The sequence below is a fragment of the Scardinius erythrophthalmus genome (genome assembly GCF_964197995.2).
Source record: "Scardinius erythrophthalmus genome assembly, chromosome: 12".
Classification (NCBI taxonomy): domain Eukaryota; kingdom Metazoa; phylum Chordata; class Actinopteri; order Cypriniformes; family Leuciscidae; genus Scardinius; species Scardinius erythrophthalmus.
In genome coordinates, this window is record NC_138232.1 from 17,888,918 (window position 1) to 17,906,273 (window position 17,356).

General features: G+C 36.4%; 1 long non-coding RNA gene across 1 annotated transcript; it reads left to right on the top strand.

The window, feature by feature from the left end:
• The first annotated feature begins 318 nt into the window (after positions 1 to 318).
• On the top strand, positions 319 to 7,740 carry LOC308699395. Its single transcript, XR_014031182.1, has 3 exons — positions 319 to 447; positions 5,411 to 5,451; positions 5,750 to 7,740. It is a non-coding gene; the product is annotated as an uncharacterized lncRNA (long non-coding RNA).
• Positions 7,741 to 17,356: the final 9,616 nt, after the last annotated feature.

The following is a 17,356-nucleotide window of genomic DNA, read 5'->3' on the forward strand; positions in this document are numbered from 1 at the left end:
TTTGAAATACAGCAATTTCTTCAGCTTTAGTGCTCGTGTTGCAATTCCACCACTGACACCTACATAAATGTTACTATTTATGTACTCTTCATCAAAGTTTAGCACACAGCATATTTAAAATTTGAATGTAAATTTTAATTAGACATTAATGTAAATGATTTAATATGGAGACGAACTATAAAACGATCCATATTCAATGTTAAATTATTAATATTTAATTTAAATACAAAGTGTGAGACTTCCACATGGTCCGGGAGCCCCTCCTCCACAGCAAGAACCAACCAGATACTTGTGTTAAAGCCTAGGTGGCACTGATGTGCAGTTAAGACCTATAAAGCTGCAGAGCTCACATTCTGGCTTCACAGGAAGAGTCTTCATCGTACAAGTTATGATGAACAGCAATCCCACTACATAATTTTCAGACTGTTCCCAGCTATTTGAGCCATGGTAAGTGAACTTTCACAGCAGTCATTCATTCTATCTAAAACAGCAGTGCACTAATGATGTTGTATCTGGTTTTAATTTGATTTCTGCTGATTAAAAAAGAATCACAAGACGTATTAGATGCATATGACTGTAACATATTAAGCGTTTTGTATCCATTATATCATGTGGCATCTCTGGTTTCATACACATTTCAGTATAATGCCTCTAAAAAAAGAGAGACAAAATACTGTTAGACAGAGCTTGTTTAAAGGGTGTGGTTAAAATGTATCCATCAAATATACGGCACATTTAATTAAATATTTATGATTTTTTAAAAGATCTATTTAAATATGACTGCCTGTATAAAAGTACAAATGCCAAATTACTAGTCTGTGTGTGAAATGTGAATGGAGGAGACTGAACAATGACATCGGATTGAAATTTAAAGCTTTTTAATAACTTTTGATAAAAAAATAAAAATAATAATAATAAAAAAAATAGAATGAACAGCTATATGAAAAAAATTATTTACCCCATTAATCAAAACCTGATAATCTAGCAGCAGTAGTTACTTATATTTCATCATGAAACATGAGGCATTATGTAAGGAGTTGCAAACTCACTTTATTATAAATAAATGTGATGTACTGTATAAAATTATTGTCACATAAACTATAGTATCCAGAAGTCATTAAAAGTTGCATTTTCAGTTGAATTTGGGGAAACCACTTGATCAATTACTTTTGTTTGATTTGTTCATTGCAAACAGCTGGAAGTCTGTAAATGTTGTCAATAAACCTGATTTGCAATGGGGCTTGAATATACTGTATAACATAAATGCAAAACTAAAGAACTTTATTTAAAAAAAAAAAACCAATAATCTGTCACAATATCTGTTGGCAGCCAAAATTGCACTTGTGCCTTTTTTCTCTCCATCTTTTATTTCCATCAAATTCACACAGTGACACACAGCTGACCTGCTGTCTTATAGGACACATCTGAGAAAGATCAGTGTATAGTGGGAAAAACATGTTGCAAAGCCTCTGTGATTCCCAGTTACATCCTCATTTATTTCCAAGTCTTTCACTCCCATTATAATAGCTCTCAGCTGAGAAACCTGGCAATAGGCCAGAGTAATCTCTCTCTCTCTCTCTCTCTCTCTCTCTCTCTCTCTCTCTCTCTCTCTCTCTCTCTCTCTCTCTCTCTCTCTCTCTCTCTCTCTCTCTCTCTCTCTCTCTCTCTCACACACACACACACACACACACACACACACACACACACACACACACACACACACACACACACACACACACACACACACACACACACACACTTCCATCAGTGCATTGCCTCTAACTCCACATTGTGAAAGAAATCATGAAACAAAAAAACAACAAAAATAATAATAACCTAAAGAAATGGGATATAATATTGATGTAAAAGTGAAAAGAAAATCACTCTCTCAAATTATTTAATTTTGACATAAAATATGCCAAATAAGCATTTTCATTTATGCTACACCAAAAATATTTTGTCTAATAACCTAAAAATGCTTCTTATGGTAACGTTTAAATTGTGTTTAAATCAAATATATTACTTAATAAGGTTGCACCTTATTTTACAGTATGCACACTTACATGTACTTACAGTGTACGTATCTAAGAAAGTACTGGTTGATATAAGGTAACTACAGTGGGGAGAACAAGTATTTGATATGGCGATTTTGCAGGTTTTCCTACTTACAAAGCATGTAGAGGTCTGTAATTTTTATCATAGGTACTCTTCAACCGTGAGAGACGGAATCTAAAACAAAATCCAGAAAATCACATTGTAAGATTTTTAAATAATTAATTTGCATTTTATTGCATGACATAAGCATTTAATCACCTACCAACCAGTAAGAATTCCGGCTCTCACAGAACTGCTAGTTTTTTTTTAAGAAGCCCTCCTGTTCTCCTCTCATTTCCTGTATTAACTGTACTTGTTTAAACTCGTTACCTGTATAAAAGACACCTGTCCACACACTCAATCAAACAGACTCCAACCTCTCCACAATGGCCAAGACGGGAGAGCTGTGTAAGGACATCAGGGATAAAATTGTACAATATATAGCAATATATAAATTACTTAAAAATCATACAATGTGATTTTCTGGATTTTTGTTTTAGATTCCGTCACTCATAGTTGAATAGTGATAAAAATGACAAACTTCTACATGCTTTGTAAATGGGAAAACCTGCAAAATTGGCAGTGTATCAAATACTTGTTCTCCCCACTGTACATGGGTTAATGTTAGGTTTAGGGGAAGGTTCAGGGTTAGTAGTTATTAACCAGTATTGTAAAAACTATAATAAGTACATAGTATGTGCATGAGGAACAGGACTGTGCAACCCTTAAAAATACAGAATCAACCTATTGGGTTACAGCAATTAAATAAAATTTTCAGAGTCAAAAAGAGGTAAAAAGCCTGGTATTACTTCATTGGGCTACACTTGTATACTTTTATCAAGATCAGATAGGTAACACGATTGGAGATTATGATGATTATTGAACAAATAGGTCAATACTGTAAGCAAAGGAATCATGGTGTAAATAAATAAATAAATCTCATAAGTCTCAATGAACAGTTAACAGTTTCATATATGATGTGTGGGTGATGATAGCAGCATGATCTGAACGTCTGCGAACACTAGCTGCTCGTCTCCTTGGTAACTCCCAGAACAAGGTGCAAGAAAATCAGTCCTGTGAACACAATCACTTGTACACACTTGCTCTGAGCAGGCATTCTCTCTAGAGGGGATTCACCACATGTTTGCACTACAGGCTACATGTTTGATGGCGTGTCTGAGCAGTTATGTGAAGTGATACTAACAGGGCTGCGCTCTTCTGACCCTGAGAGGAGTGTGAGCAAACAACAGATTGCACTTAACCTAACGGCATGTGGCTAGTCAGCCAGAAAAAAAAGAAAGAATAGCTATGCCGGTTGAGTGGCGGAAGCAGTGGAGCTTGCAGAACATGAAGACATGTTCTCACATACATTTAACATGATCTCCCCTCACAAAGGGAATCGCATCTCGGCTAACAAGGAACGTTCACAGAACTTTGGCTAACTATCTGACAAGGTTCTCTCAAAGTTATAAGCAAACGTTCCAGTAACGTTATTAGAACGTTCACTCAGCGTTATCTGGTTTTTAATAATGTTCTCAGAATCTTAGCACAAAAACAATATTCATTGTAAATGGAAGGTTTTAGTTGGACATTTTACTTGGACATTCGTCTAACTTTAAAAATAAAAATAAAAAATACTCCTTGTTTCAGAAAGTTCTGAGAACATTCAACAGTAACGTTCCCATAATGTTTGCAAAACATCCTTAATGTTCACATTACTAAAAAACATTTTTAAAACGTTTAAAAAAAACTATATTTTGATCATTCAGAGAACATTCAAGAAATAATGCTTCCATAACTAAATAGGAATGTTAGATAAACATTCTTAGATCATATATATTTTGTTGGGATGATACAAGCACTATGGTGTACGTTTTTATTTAAGATGTCACACAGATTGACACTGCTTGTAGATGTTAAAAGCACAAAGCAGAAAGGAAAAGGGAGAAGGGAGAAAGAAGGGAGTCAGATTTTAATATGAATTAGTATCCGGTTCATCCATCATCTGAGTGTACTCCAGCCGTTTGTACATTAGCACAACAAAATGGGTTGTGTATTAGCCTGTATTACATCATACTTTACAATTTCCAGCACTAATGATGGTATAAGGCGGCCCAGGAGGAGGATAGTACTGTTGTTCTGTAGGGAAATGATGCTGACTGTTGCCACAGTAACCGTCAACAGCTTCATCACAATAGTGTCCATGTCGAACAGTATACTCTCAGAGTAGATGTGATCAGCTGATATGTTTGACAAATATTTCAGTAATTATAAAAGGCAGATTACATGTTAGTCAGAGCATAAAATGGATGTCTAGAAGTAGTGGAGTGGCTAAGTGATATAATCGTTCAGTTTATGTTACAAGCGTGAAAATTGGCATGAGCGGTCTCCATGGGTCACTTGACAAGAAAATTGTCCGAGCCACTTGAAATTTTATATTTTTTAAGATGGCCGACACCTTAGAGGAGCAGTTAAGTTATATAGTGGTTTATTAGGTGATACAAGCATTAAAAAATGGCATGAGCAGTCTCTGATGGTCACTAGACAATAAGCCACCCACAGCTACTTGAAATTTCAATATGGCGGCCATTTTTCAAGATGGCCACCACCTTAGTGGAGCAATTAGGCTCATGGCAATTTTCATGCTTGTATCACCAACTAAATGATTTCTTAAGCCTAATTGCTCCACTAAGGTGGTGGCCATCTTGAAAAATGGCCGCCATCTTGAAATTTCAAGTGGCTCGGACAATTTTCTTGTCAAGTGACCCATGGAGACTGCTCATGCCAATTTAAACGCTTGTATCATAAACTGAATGATTCTGCCAAGCATAAGCACTTAGCCGCTCCACTAAAGTAATGGTTGGTAAATGAGGTATAGGCATAGCAACCATGGGCAACATTCAGAATTTAAGAATCGGCTCCCTTTCAGTTCATGAGTTGAAACTTAAAATGAATTCTGTATCACAGGAAGTTGAAATGGAATTCGAAGTGGAATTTACTGAGTTAAAATTCAAAGAAATTGAACAGATAATGGCAATTTCCTCCACCCTTATCCATAAATATGTCAGTCGGTAAGGCATATAAAACCTTTAAACTTCATAAATAAATATAAATAAATAAATAGTTCACCCCAGAATTATGTCATCACGTCCCTCATGTTGTTACAAACCTGTGAGAATTTCTTTCTTCTGTGGAACACAAAAGAATATATTTTGAGGAAACTAAAAATTTTGGTTACCATTGACTTCCATTGTACAAAAAAATAGAATAAAAAAAAATACACATTTCTAACAATATCTTCTTTTATGTTGCACAGAAGAAAGAACGTCATACATACGGGTGTGGAACGACATGAGGGTGAGCAAATGATGACAACATTTTTTGGGGGTGAACAATCCCATTAATTTCAAATCTGAATTTTACCATGCAATTTATATTCAGTTCAAATTCAGGAACTGAACTGGATTTTAAGTATTCTAATAGCAACAGATCCATAATCGGATGGAATATTGACAAAACATAAGCATTCATTTATCAGATTTGCAGATACCGCAAAAACATTACTTTGATGGTGGTCCTCTCTAATTGTTTCTAATTATCTCCTTCTCTCTTTTTTTCTCTCATCTCTTCTACTCTCACCCACCAAATCATTCAGCTCTAAATTTATCTTCGATTACCTCATCAGTGCTATTATAGTAGGACAGTTCTGGGAGTCTTGGGGGGTCCCACCTGACCCTGTATGAGTGCTAAGACCTGAGAATTGGATTACAGCTTATCCATATCAGCAGCTGTAGCTTTCCTAACAAAGCCTGATGGGCCCCTGGGCATATTCAAGCAAGACAGAATTGACCAAGGACACTCCTGACTGGAAAAGTGGAACGGCGGAGGAAAATCTGGTGCCGTAATCCTCTTTCCCTTCAACACATTACATGACGCTCCAGCATATTGACTGGCTAAATAAGAGTTAAGAAATACGGTAGAGTTCTAGAAGCGGTAGCTAGCCACACAACAAGAGGGTCAGAGTTTATTTCCAGCCTGACAACGGAGCTTCTCTAAATCAGTGTGATCACAGCTTCACTGACAGGTTGACTAACTCTTGCAGTGCCCCTAAATCACACACACACTTGCTGGGCTCAGACCTCACTGCATGATTTTATTTTTAGTGCAGCGAATGAGGGCATTTCAGGCCAAAGCTGCAATACCAAAACAGATTGCACATTATTTAATTCCCTATATAAATGTATAAACTCTAAACATGCTGGATTATAAATCGAAATATTTTAAATGCAAAATCGAGACGTATGTGTGCGTTGTTGTTTTTGTTCTGTGTTTTTGACTGCATAAAGTTTATTGTGATGAAAACTATGTGATCCAAAACGCATTGATTATTATGTGAGTGGATCAGGTCATTCGTTTAAGCCTGAGGTCATGCATCTAATGTGACATCACACACATAGATGATGTAAGGCAACGCAGTGAGCTCAGAGCCAGTTTCAGTGGGAGGGCTGCTCATTTGGAACAGATAAAGGTGCTTTGTTTTCTTCACTTCCTCCTCTCTGGTACATGACTAGAACATTGTTCCTGTGTTTTAGTATTTGTTCATTTGAAGGGAAACTGAATTGTCCTTTGTGGATCTGACCTAACAGCCACATTCGAGAGAGGAGAAAGTATATTTACCAAGAAGCAAGGATAAACTTCCATTAAAACGAATATATCTGAGAAATGAAAATGAATACTCTGAAATGGCTCATTAAAACACTTTATGCAGTAATATGAAGGCAAATATCATATTTCAAATAATTAATTTAAACATTTTATTTTATTTTTTAAGAATTCTGAAGAAGAAAAATATCACTGTCCCCATAAAAATATTAAGCAGCACAATTGTTTTCAACATTGATAATAATGAGAAATATTTGACGAGCAGCAAATCAGCTTATTAGAATGATTTCTGAAGGATCATGTGACTGAAAACTGGAGTAATGATGCTAAAAATTCAGCTAAGTTATATTTTAAAATATAAAACAGAAAACAGTTATTTAAAATTATAGGCCCAATGACTTTTTTCTATATTGCAATACATTTTACATTTGTATTTGTGTTAAAATAAATACAGTACTGGTGAGCAAACGTTTCAAAAACATAAAAATTCTAACCAACCCCGAATTTTTGAAGATTAGTGTATTTTAAGAAGTACCATTTGATAAATAGCTTCCCCCACAAGCTGTTCTGTTTCTGTTGAAATTTTACTTAATTATAAATGAGAATTCATTTTAGACTGTATATTAATAAAGCCTTTTTTTTTTACATTAAACTGCATACAAACTAAAGTGTGACAACTATCCCCATCATTCTCTTCCTGATGTGTGATGTAGCTAGAACTTGCTTGAGTAAAGCATCACCTGATGACAGATAACTCAATAAATACAGCTTTGTAAAAAATTGATGAACACAAATCCAATTTTGGTGATGGAATTTTTTTTTATATTTTAATGCTTTTGCGTTCTCTAATAAGTTTTGCATTCCCCTGAGAAAGTTTGTGTTCTGCGAGCGAATGCAAAGTTTTGCGGGGGAATGCAAAAGCATTGAAATCCCATCCCATCTCATATTTTTTCATCACCAATACAAAGTTTCTCGTCAGAATGCAAAACAGAAAAAAAAAAAAAAAAAAAGAAATGTAATTTTCCCTCCCATCTCATAGGTTTCACCGTCACCAATGCTCTTTTACGATTTTTAGGAATTGTTTTAAGGGGATTACAAACAAATAAAATAAACTGTTTGATCACAATTTAACATTTTACATGACTCCTATATGCTTTGAAAATAAGATTAGGTTACATTCAGTGCAGAATAGTGCATTGTGTTCCAAGTCAGACCAGTTTCCCCACAGACTCATAACATCACCAAATGCATCAATATACTTAGATGACTAACAGCGATCACCAGAAGAGGCTTTCTGAGATGATTCTGATGATATAGTCACAGTAAATGTGTATTGGGACTCACGTGGGTCCATTAGTCCCATGCTTTATGGGAAAACACAGGAACATTGGAGATAACAGAGCTGATGATATCTCCTAAAAAAAATCCATCCAGCCAGCTTCCAGTTAATGAATCATAATGGAACATTTAACAGCTCTAAATTGTTATGTGGTTCCCTCTCTATTAGAGGTAATTTGTGAGGTAAAACAAGTGCTTTAGTGGTGTGCAACATCCCAGTTAACAGGGAATGTTCCCATCATTTTCACGAACGTTCATTGAAAGTTATGTAAATATTAGGATGTCCCAATGTTCTTAAAATAATGTTTATGGAACGTTCTTATAAATTTATTAATAGTTATAGGCTATACATCTCGTAATACATCTCCCCGGCTTAAGATTCACATTTTAGTAGTAGCCTACACTAAACTGTGTAAGAGTCTCTGGGAAGTAGGCTACAGTCCAAAACATGGAATCGTTAAGAACAAAGGAGCCAGGGACACACTTAACGACTAGCTGAAACATTCTAAGACTGAACTGAACACACTTACAGACTGTTTCCAAAGACTGCAGCAGATTTTAAACTCCGACTGTGAACACAGACTGAACGCAACTCTCTCTGTGACATGGCGCGTTTGGGCATGATCAGTTGTAAGTGTCAAATTACATTCATAATCGGCCTTACAGTCGTGAAGTGTGTCCCCGGCATAAAAGTCTTTTTCTGTTATTTTTATATCCAAATATATATTCTGTATATTCTAATATTTCATGCATGGTATGGAAATACATCACAGCACAGTGGCTCAGTGGGTTATAGCACTGTCACCTCACAGCAAGAATACTCCCGGCTGAGCCAAAAGGCCTTTCTGTGCAGAGTTTCCATGCGTTAGTGTGGGTTTCCTTCAGATACTTCAGTTCCCCCTCAATTCAAAGACATGTAGCATGCATGGGTAAATTGGTGATAGTAAATCGTCTGTGTCTGAGCCCTGTGATGGACTGGCCTGGGTGTTTCCCTCGTCTGTGGCCCGAGATGATGGGATAGGCTCCAGCAACCTCTCCAGCGGTGGAAATTGGATGGAAGAATAAAAGCAATGTTCCCAGGGGAATGTTTTGAGGATTTGTGCATAACCAAGAAAAAACTTTATTTTTGAACGTTCAGAAAACATTCAGAAATAATGTTTACCGGTACATAACATTTTCAAAATGATAGAATGGAATGTTCCTCTGACATTCACATAAACCAAGAAAAAACTATACACTCACCTAAAGGATTATTAGGAACACCTGTTCAATTTCTCATTAATGCAATTATCTAATCAACCAATCACATGGCAGTTGCTTCAATGCATTTACGGGTGTGGTTCTGGTCAAGACAATCTCCTGAACTCCAAACTGAATGTCAGAATGGGAAATAAAGGTGATTTAAGCAATTTTGAGCGTTGTTGGTGCCAGACGGGCCGGTCTGAGTATTTCACAATCTGCTCAGTTACTGGGATTTTCACGCACAACCATTTCTAGGGTTTACAAAGAATGGTGTGAAAAGGGAAAAACATCCAGTATGCGGCAGTCCTGTGGGCGAAAATGCCTTGTTGATGCTAGAGGTCAGAGGAGAATGGGCCGACTGATTCAAGCTGATAGAAGAGCAACTTTGACTGAAATAACCACTCGTTACAACCGAGGTATGCAGCAAAGCATTTGTGAAGCCACAACACGCACAACCTTGAGGCGGATGGGCTACAACAGCAGAAGACCCCACCGGGTACCACTCATCTCCACTACAAATAGGAAAAAGAGGCTACAATTTGCACGAGCTCACCAAAATAGGACAGTTGAAGACTGGAAAAATATTGCCTGGTCTGATGAGTCTCGATTTCTGTTGAGACATTCAGATGGTAGAGTCAGAATTTGGCGTAAACAGAATGAGAACATGGATCCATCATGCCTTGTTACCACTGTGCAGGCTGGTGGTGGTGGTGTAATGGTGTGGGAGATGTTTTCTTGGCACACTTTAGGCCCCTTAGTGCCAATTGGGCATTGTTTAAATGCCACGGCCTACCTGAGCATTGTTTCTGACCATGTCCATCCCTTTATGACCACCATGTACCCATCCTCTGATGGCTACTTCCAGCAGGATAATGCACCATGTCACAAAGCTCGAATCATTTCAAATTGGTTTCTTGAACATGACAATGAGTTCACTGTACTAAAATGGCCCCCACAGTCACCAGATCTCAACCCAATAGAGCATCTTTGGGATGTTGTGGAACGGGAGCTTTGTGCCCTGGATGTGCATCCCACAAATCTCCATCAACTGCAAGATGCTATCCTATCAATATGGGCCAGCATTTCTAAAGAATGCTTTCAGCACCTTGTTGAATCAATGCCTAGAAATAAGGCAGTTCTGAAGGCGAAAGGGGGTCAAACACAGTATTATGGTGTTCCTAATAATCCTTTAGGTGAGTGTAAGCATCCTTTAGAAATTTAGTGATTCAGCAGTAGACCAAATGTACTGATTTCTCTGCATGCCTTTCATGGTTTACACAATCCTCTGGTGAACACAACCTCTAAAGGTATAACCCAATCCCAGTGGGGACTTACAAAAACAGCTCACTTCCCCAAATACAAACAAACAGTGAAGAAGAGACCTTTTGACCCAGCAGCATAACATGTGTTAACTGGTAAGTTAAAGTGGGTAGATTAAAAACACCAGGTGAGACTGACAAAACTGCAGTAACTCTATTCTCACAAAAACTCAATAAAGGAATAATAATAAAAAAAAAAACTGTTTCTCTAAGGATATTTGTGCTGAAATTGTGTTTTTTGGAGTATTTGGGTTATCTACAATTTGATAACTGTTTTCTCTTTTACATAGGCTAGTTTCTCTTTTATATACTTTTATTTAGCAAGAACACATCAAATTGATCAAAAGTGACGGTAAATTATAATAAATTAAAATTATGTAAATTATGTCTTTAAAACTTTCAATTAATCAAAGAATCCTGACAAAAATTTTTTTCATGGTTTCCACCAAAATAATAAGCAGCACAACAATTTTTAACATTGACATGAATAATTAATAAGAATAATGTTTCTTGATCAGCAAATTAACTGTCACGCACTGCTCTGAGACAAGAAGGTTGTTTATTCAAAGGGTAATCCACAATCGAGGTCGAAAACAGGCAAGAGGTCAGAGCACAGTAAATCAGTCCAATCAAACAAACAAATCCTGAGGGTGAGACAAGAACGGGAAAACCAGGATACAGGGAGATAACCAGGAACATAGAAAACAGTGTAATTTCTCAGAGATGCAGTGTAAACAACTAACAAGACTTCACAGGGAATGAATGTGAAAACCAGGCTTATATGGGGTGAGCTAAACAAGGTAATGACATACAGGTGAATGTGATCATGGCTGATTAGTCTGGGCAAAGGATTATGGGAAATGTAGTTTGTGGATGTGTGGTGATTGTCCGGGTTGGAGTGCCCTCTGGTGGTTATCCCGGGAACTCTCACTGGTGATTGTTGCATAAACATAGAATGATTTCTGAAAGATCATGTGACACTGAAGACCAGAGTAATGGCTTCTGAAAAAGCAACTTTGCCATCATAGGAATAAATTACATTTTAAAAATATATTCAAAGAGAAAACAGTTATTTTAAATTGTAATAATATTTCACAATATTAATGTTTTCACTGTATATGTGATCTAATAATATAGACTTTGTGAGCATAAGGCTTCTATCAAAAACATGAAAAAATCTTACCGACCCTAAACTTTTTAAACTGAAATTCACACTTAAATGACTTAAATACTCTTCAATGAACAGCATGTTTTTATTTGTGTATTAAAATGAATTGTGCATCATAGACAAGACAAAACATGTCAGGGTGATACAACTGTAATGTCATACTGAAGAAAAAAAGCCTTCTTAAAAGAATCAAATTCTTGAAAAGAAAAAATTAAAGGGGTCATATAATGGTACATGCACTTTTACAAGTTGATTGTACTGAAATGTGTGTTGGCAGTGCCTGTACACAACCATCATAAAATGATAAAAATCCATCCAGTGTTTATTTTATTTTTATCTTGTATGTTTTCCCCTGTCTCAAATCAAGCCGTTCGATTTTGTGACGTCACAAAATCGACACCCCTCCTACGATTGTTGATTGACAGCAGCGTTTCAACACAGACCCGCCCTCGCTCGTGAGCGAGCTGTCAATCACGGCGCGGTCATTGTTGATACGCTGGAGCACTATATGAGCAGAATGGCGTCTAAGCGATTGTGGTGTTCTGTTCTTGGGTGTAATAAGGAACACAGCAGTCATGTTGATGTTCCTAAATCCGAACTGCGGAAGACGCAGTGGCTGAGTTTTGTTTTCGAAGGGAATATTCCCCACGATCAACGTCAATGCTTTCATGTTTGCGCGAATCATTTCACACACCAGACTGCTTTACAAACAAGGGTCAGTATAAAGCTGGTTTTGAAGCTGCTCCTGAAAAAAGGATCGGTACCAACTATTCGTGTTCCTGCTGCAGATCCAGAAGAAGTGAGTGTAACGTTTTATTAACCTTTATATTAATATTTATATTATTCTTTGAAAATTCGCTTGCAGCACGCTTCACGATGAATGCGTCTAAGGTTTACACTCAGGTACATTACGGCATGTTTTCTATGTACGACGTTCTTAATATAATTCATAATCCTACGTTTATAATGAACAACGGGTTATGGTTATTGTGTTATTGGGTTACGGTGTACGCACAGAACAGAGGGGCGGGGTGAGCAAAGCTCATTATCATTTAAAGACACATGCACTTGAACGGCGTGCTGAAAACAGAGCTGTTTTTGACCAGGTAAAATTAGTGTTTTCTTACAATACTAATGAGAATTTTTAATTAAAGTATATTACAAACTTTTAATTTAGACCCTAAAGAATCATATTAGCTTGTACAAAAATGGCATTATATGACCCCTTTAATATATAAATATATAATTTAATAATTCAACTTTTTACCTTGAAAAATATATCTTTTTAAATAAAGTAGGCTACTTGACCAGAAAAGCATGCATCTAATCATACTTACCCCAATTAAAGGCTTGTCAAGAGCAGCAGAAACATGTTCCTTTTATTTTAAACTGATGTATATGCCTTACTTATGCTAAAGGAATGCTGCAAACCACTGTGGGCCTTGTCTTAACACGTATCTCTGCACTTGAAAGGAGTTAAGGCATGTCAACATGCAAGAGGTCCCCAGGGACTGAGTCGATGATGCCTTTGTGAGGACATAACTGTCACGATGAAAGATTCTCTCTCCCTCAAGCCTTAAACATCACAGAAACCTATGAGGGTAGACTCAAATGTAAGAAAACAATTGCAATTTTTCCACAGTGATCGGGTCAGATGCCACCTTACCCACCTTCCCAGAATGACTGGTCATATTTGTTCATCTACAGGGCTGACTGACCTCATACACACCAGAAATTACATCTACTGAAGTATCAAAGGCCTGCATTGCTTAATGACCTTTACTTGAACCATAGACAAATAAAGCCAGACTCCCTGCGCTTCAGGTGCTGCCGAGGCTGCATGGCGCTCCTGTATTTGATGTCCGCTCAAGTTATGTATGGGAATAGGGCAGGGTGAACTGGCTGTGGTAAGACAGGCTGTCTACTTTCCGAAACACATGACAGCAAAGGTAGCAGGATAGCCTAGAATCACATAGTAACCAGATTCCTATTTCAAGTGCTCTGACATCACCTAGTGGTGAGATCTGTAATATTCCTCCTTCTGACATATGTTCTGAGATGACATTGAACTATGAAAAGTATGAAACCTGATACAACATTGAGATGTGGAAAAGGCTATTTAGATCCATTAACCTCAACGCAACCCCCCTAAATAAACACCACTCAACCTGTGATGGAGTGAGAGGAGGAAGGCTCAGCACATCACAGCGTTTTTCTGCTCTGGTTAACAAAAGTGAGTTCAGCTGATTGAGTTAACAGTGCTGACCAGAGCACCTTCCTCTCTCTAATTGTCTTTCTTGCTAAAGTAAATTACCTTGTGACCACTAAGCAAAACGTCAAACTTGCCCAAGAAGTGCAATAATCACAGACAGACAGAAGAAAGACAGAAAGAAAGAAAGAAAGAAAGAAAGAAAGAAAGAAAGAAAGAAAGAAAGAAAGAAAGAAAGAAAGAAAGAAAGAAAGAAAGAAAGAAAGAAAGAAAGAAAGAAAGAAAATGTATTTAAAATGTTGACAATGTTTATTTAGAACTATTTTGTGTTATATTGGTACGTGTTATGTATTATGTGTATTTATTATATTGAAATTTGAGAGTAAAAGACATTTAGACAGTTAAAAAAAACTAGTTTTTTGAATAAATGCTGTTTAGAACTTTACACACACACACACACACACACACACACACACACACACACACACACACACACACACACACACACACACACACACACACACACACACACACACACACACACACACACTATATATATATATATATATATATATATATATATATATATATATATATATATATGTATATATATTTATATTACAGACACTTCAAATTACCATTGAAACTTAAGGACCATATCATTCTCAGATTCAATGTCATCTTTGTTCCCATAGTACGTTTAAAGTGTGTGGGAAGTCTCTAAAAATGCATAAAACATCAGAACTGTATTAATAATTCATACACCACATGGTGTTCACAGCTGTGCCATTCTCAAATCTGTCATAAATACTGAAAGGTTTGCTTTAACTATTCATTCAGTTCTATAACATGTCATGCAAAATTTACATTTTTGTGTAACTGATACATGTAAACATATACATAACAGAATGCCTTCATACACATAGCTGGTTCACGGAAACTTAAGTCAATGGCACTTTAAACTAAGCAACAAAATGTGATGGATTGTGCTGATGTGCAAAAAGCCATAAACACAAATCGGATGATGGATGTATGGACCCATGTCAATTGACTTTTGATGTTCCATAAGAATCAGACTAAAAAGCACTAGTGTGTAGTTCACCATTAATCTAGGCCTATATGTTATATATGTGTAATAACATAACATGGTGTACATTTAGTCTTCATGTTAAGTGCTATGTAGGCCTAATAGATTTTAGCATAACAGTCCTTTTCATTTCCTACAGCTATACAAGCAATTATTTGCTGCCATCTAGTGGATACTTTTAAAAACTGCATTGGCTATTTCCTGACGACTTGAAATTAAAAATATTTCTCAAATCAATTTGAAGTGCTCTATATGACGGCAATTGTGTGATCATAAATATAAGCAAAAACAAGGAAACAAACTGTCCAACTGAAATGGTATTTAATATTACAAATAGTCACAAAACTTTGAGGCACAATTCAAATGCCACTATAGGCTATGAAAAGATCACTGGTAAATTCCCAGGAAATCCTTTCATTGTTTTTATTATTTAGGCATTGTCAATTTGTAAAGACATATTTAGTGCTCAAATAGGCTATAGTATTTATTTTATTTACCCAGTTATAAGCTGATTAAATACAAAGAGTTGATGTTTAAAATACTTCAATACTGCAGCATAACTAAAATACTGTAACCAGCATGCTCTGCTCAATGGCATGTCTACAAAATGTTACTTATTAACACATTACGTTTTGTAACATTTCTCTAAGAAGCACTGAAATTGTCCAGATATTATTCTTAGTAGAACTGTAAGCCCAAATTTTTTTCCATGAAAATAAGTATTTGCATGGAGTTTGCAAGACTATGTGCAGGGGCCTTCATGACCTCTAGAGGGACTAAAAGCAGCCTCTGAATGCTGACATCTCATGATACAGCCTACTTCAGCTTCATAATGTAAATATATGTATATATTTCGAAAAAATAAATAAACAGAGGATTTGGATTCTGGAATGTGAATTCAAATACTCAAATAAGCTGATTAGTGTATGTAAAATGAGGAATTGTTTAGAATAAATATATTTTTAAGTTATGTTGTATCAGATTTGTGCCAACAGGGGGAAATAAACCCACTCTATAAATAGTCATGGAGAGTAGCTCACAAGAAGTGATGCCAAGATCCCATTTGCAGCATCAACCAGCAGCAACAATGAGCCACTTTAATCTCTTACAAAAGCTTACTAGCACAGTTTCACCAATATATTGTTACTAACCTACAGTTAAATACATAATATGGAACCTCCAAAACAGTGCAAAGAACTTTCAGAATCTTTTTGCCATTTTGTTAATTCCTTTGTTTGATGATAGTGGTGGTTAACAGGTTATTGTGAGAATAAATAGTATGGTGGCAATTTGGCAGACGAAAAACAAATAAATAAACAAACAAAAAAACACCCAAATACCAACCAAAAAAACAAAAAAATATATTATATTATTTTATGATTAAGGATAATAATGTATTAATAAAATTAAAGAGCTAGTATATCATCATATAAAGAGATATACAACATTTCTATTATTAATGAGAAAATAAACAAACAAAAATAAAACAACGCAAAGTAGCGCCTGACACAACGTCTACATACTATTACACTGGTATTACTATCCTATACAGCGTGCACTCATTATTGCAGGACTCTGTTCCACCATGACACGGTAAGCGAAAATGTCGATTATGTGAAATGGCGGCAAGAGGAGGAGGCGAGGACGGACACATGATACAGTACAGCGCCACTGCACTGAACCAACGAGTGAAACTGAAAACCCGAAGCGGAGTTTATTCACTGATCGGAATCAGCTACACTTCAAAAGCGACTAACTACTAGAACACTCCATTATAATCAACGCAGCTGTCTACTCAAAGTCGCGTAAGCCCGTGTGCCAGTCTTTACAGGAGCAATGTTGAAGTTAATGACAACCTTTTTATTTATTTATTTATTTGTGTACCGCCACTCCCTCAGTCGTAGTAGCCTATTTGATACACTCTCTCATCAGTTTTTTGGTAATTGAAAGGCAAGGTGATATAACGCACATTAGGCTATAGGCTATTGTTATAGCCTAAATACATTCAGATGTTAATAACTGTGGAAATGTGTCATCAGTCTGTGAAATTAGTCCACAACATGCGTCTATGCAATATGCAGGAGCTCAGGAGAATCTGCTTAAACTTTTCCGTTTAAACCAATATGGTTAAGGAATGCGTCACATGTCCTTGCAAGTCATTTTTAAGAAATGTATGCTACTTATTTCCTCTGGCAGCCTATCCGAATTCACATAGGCCTAGGCTACTTTACATGGCC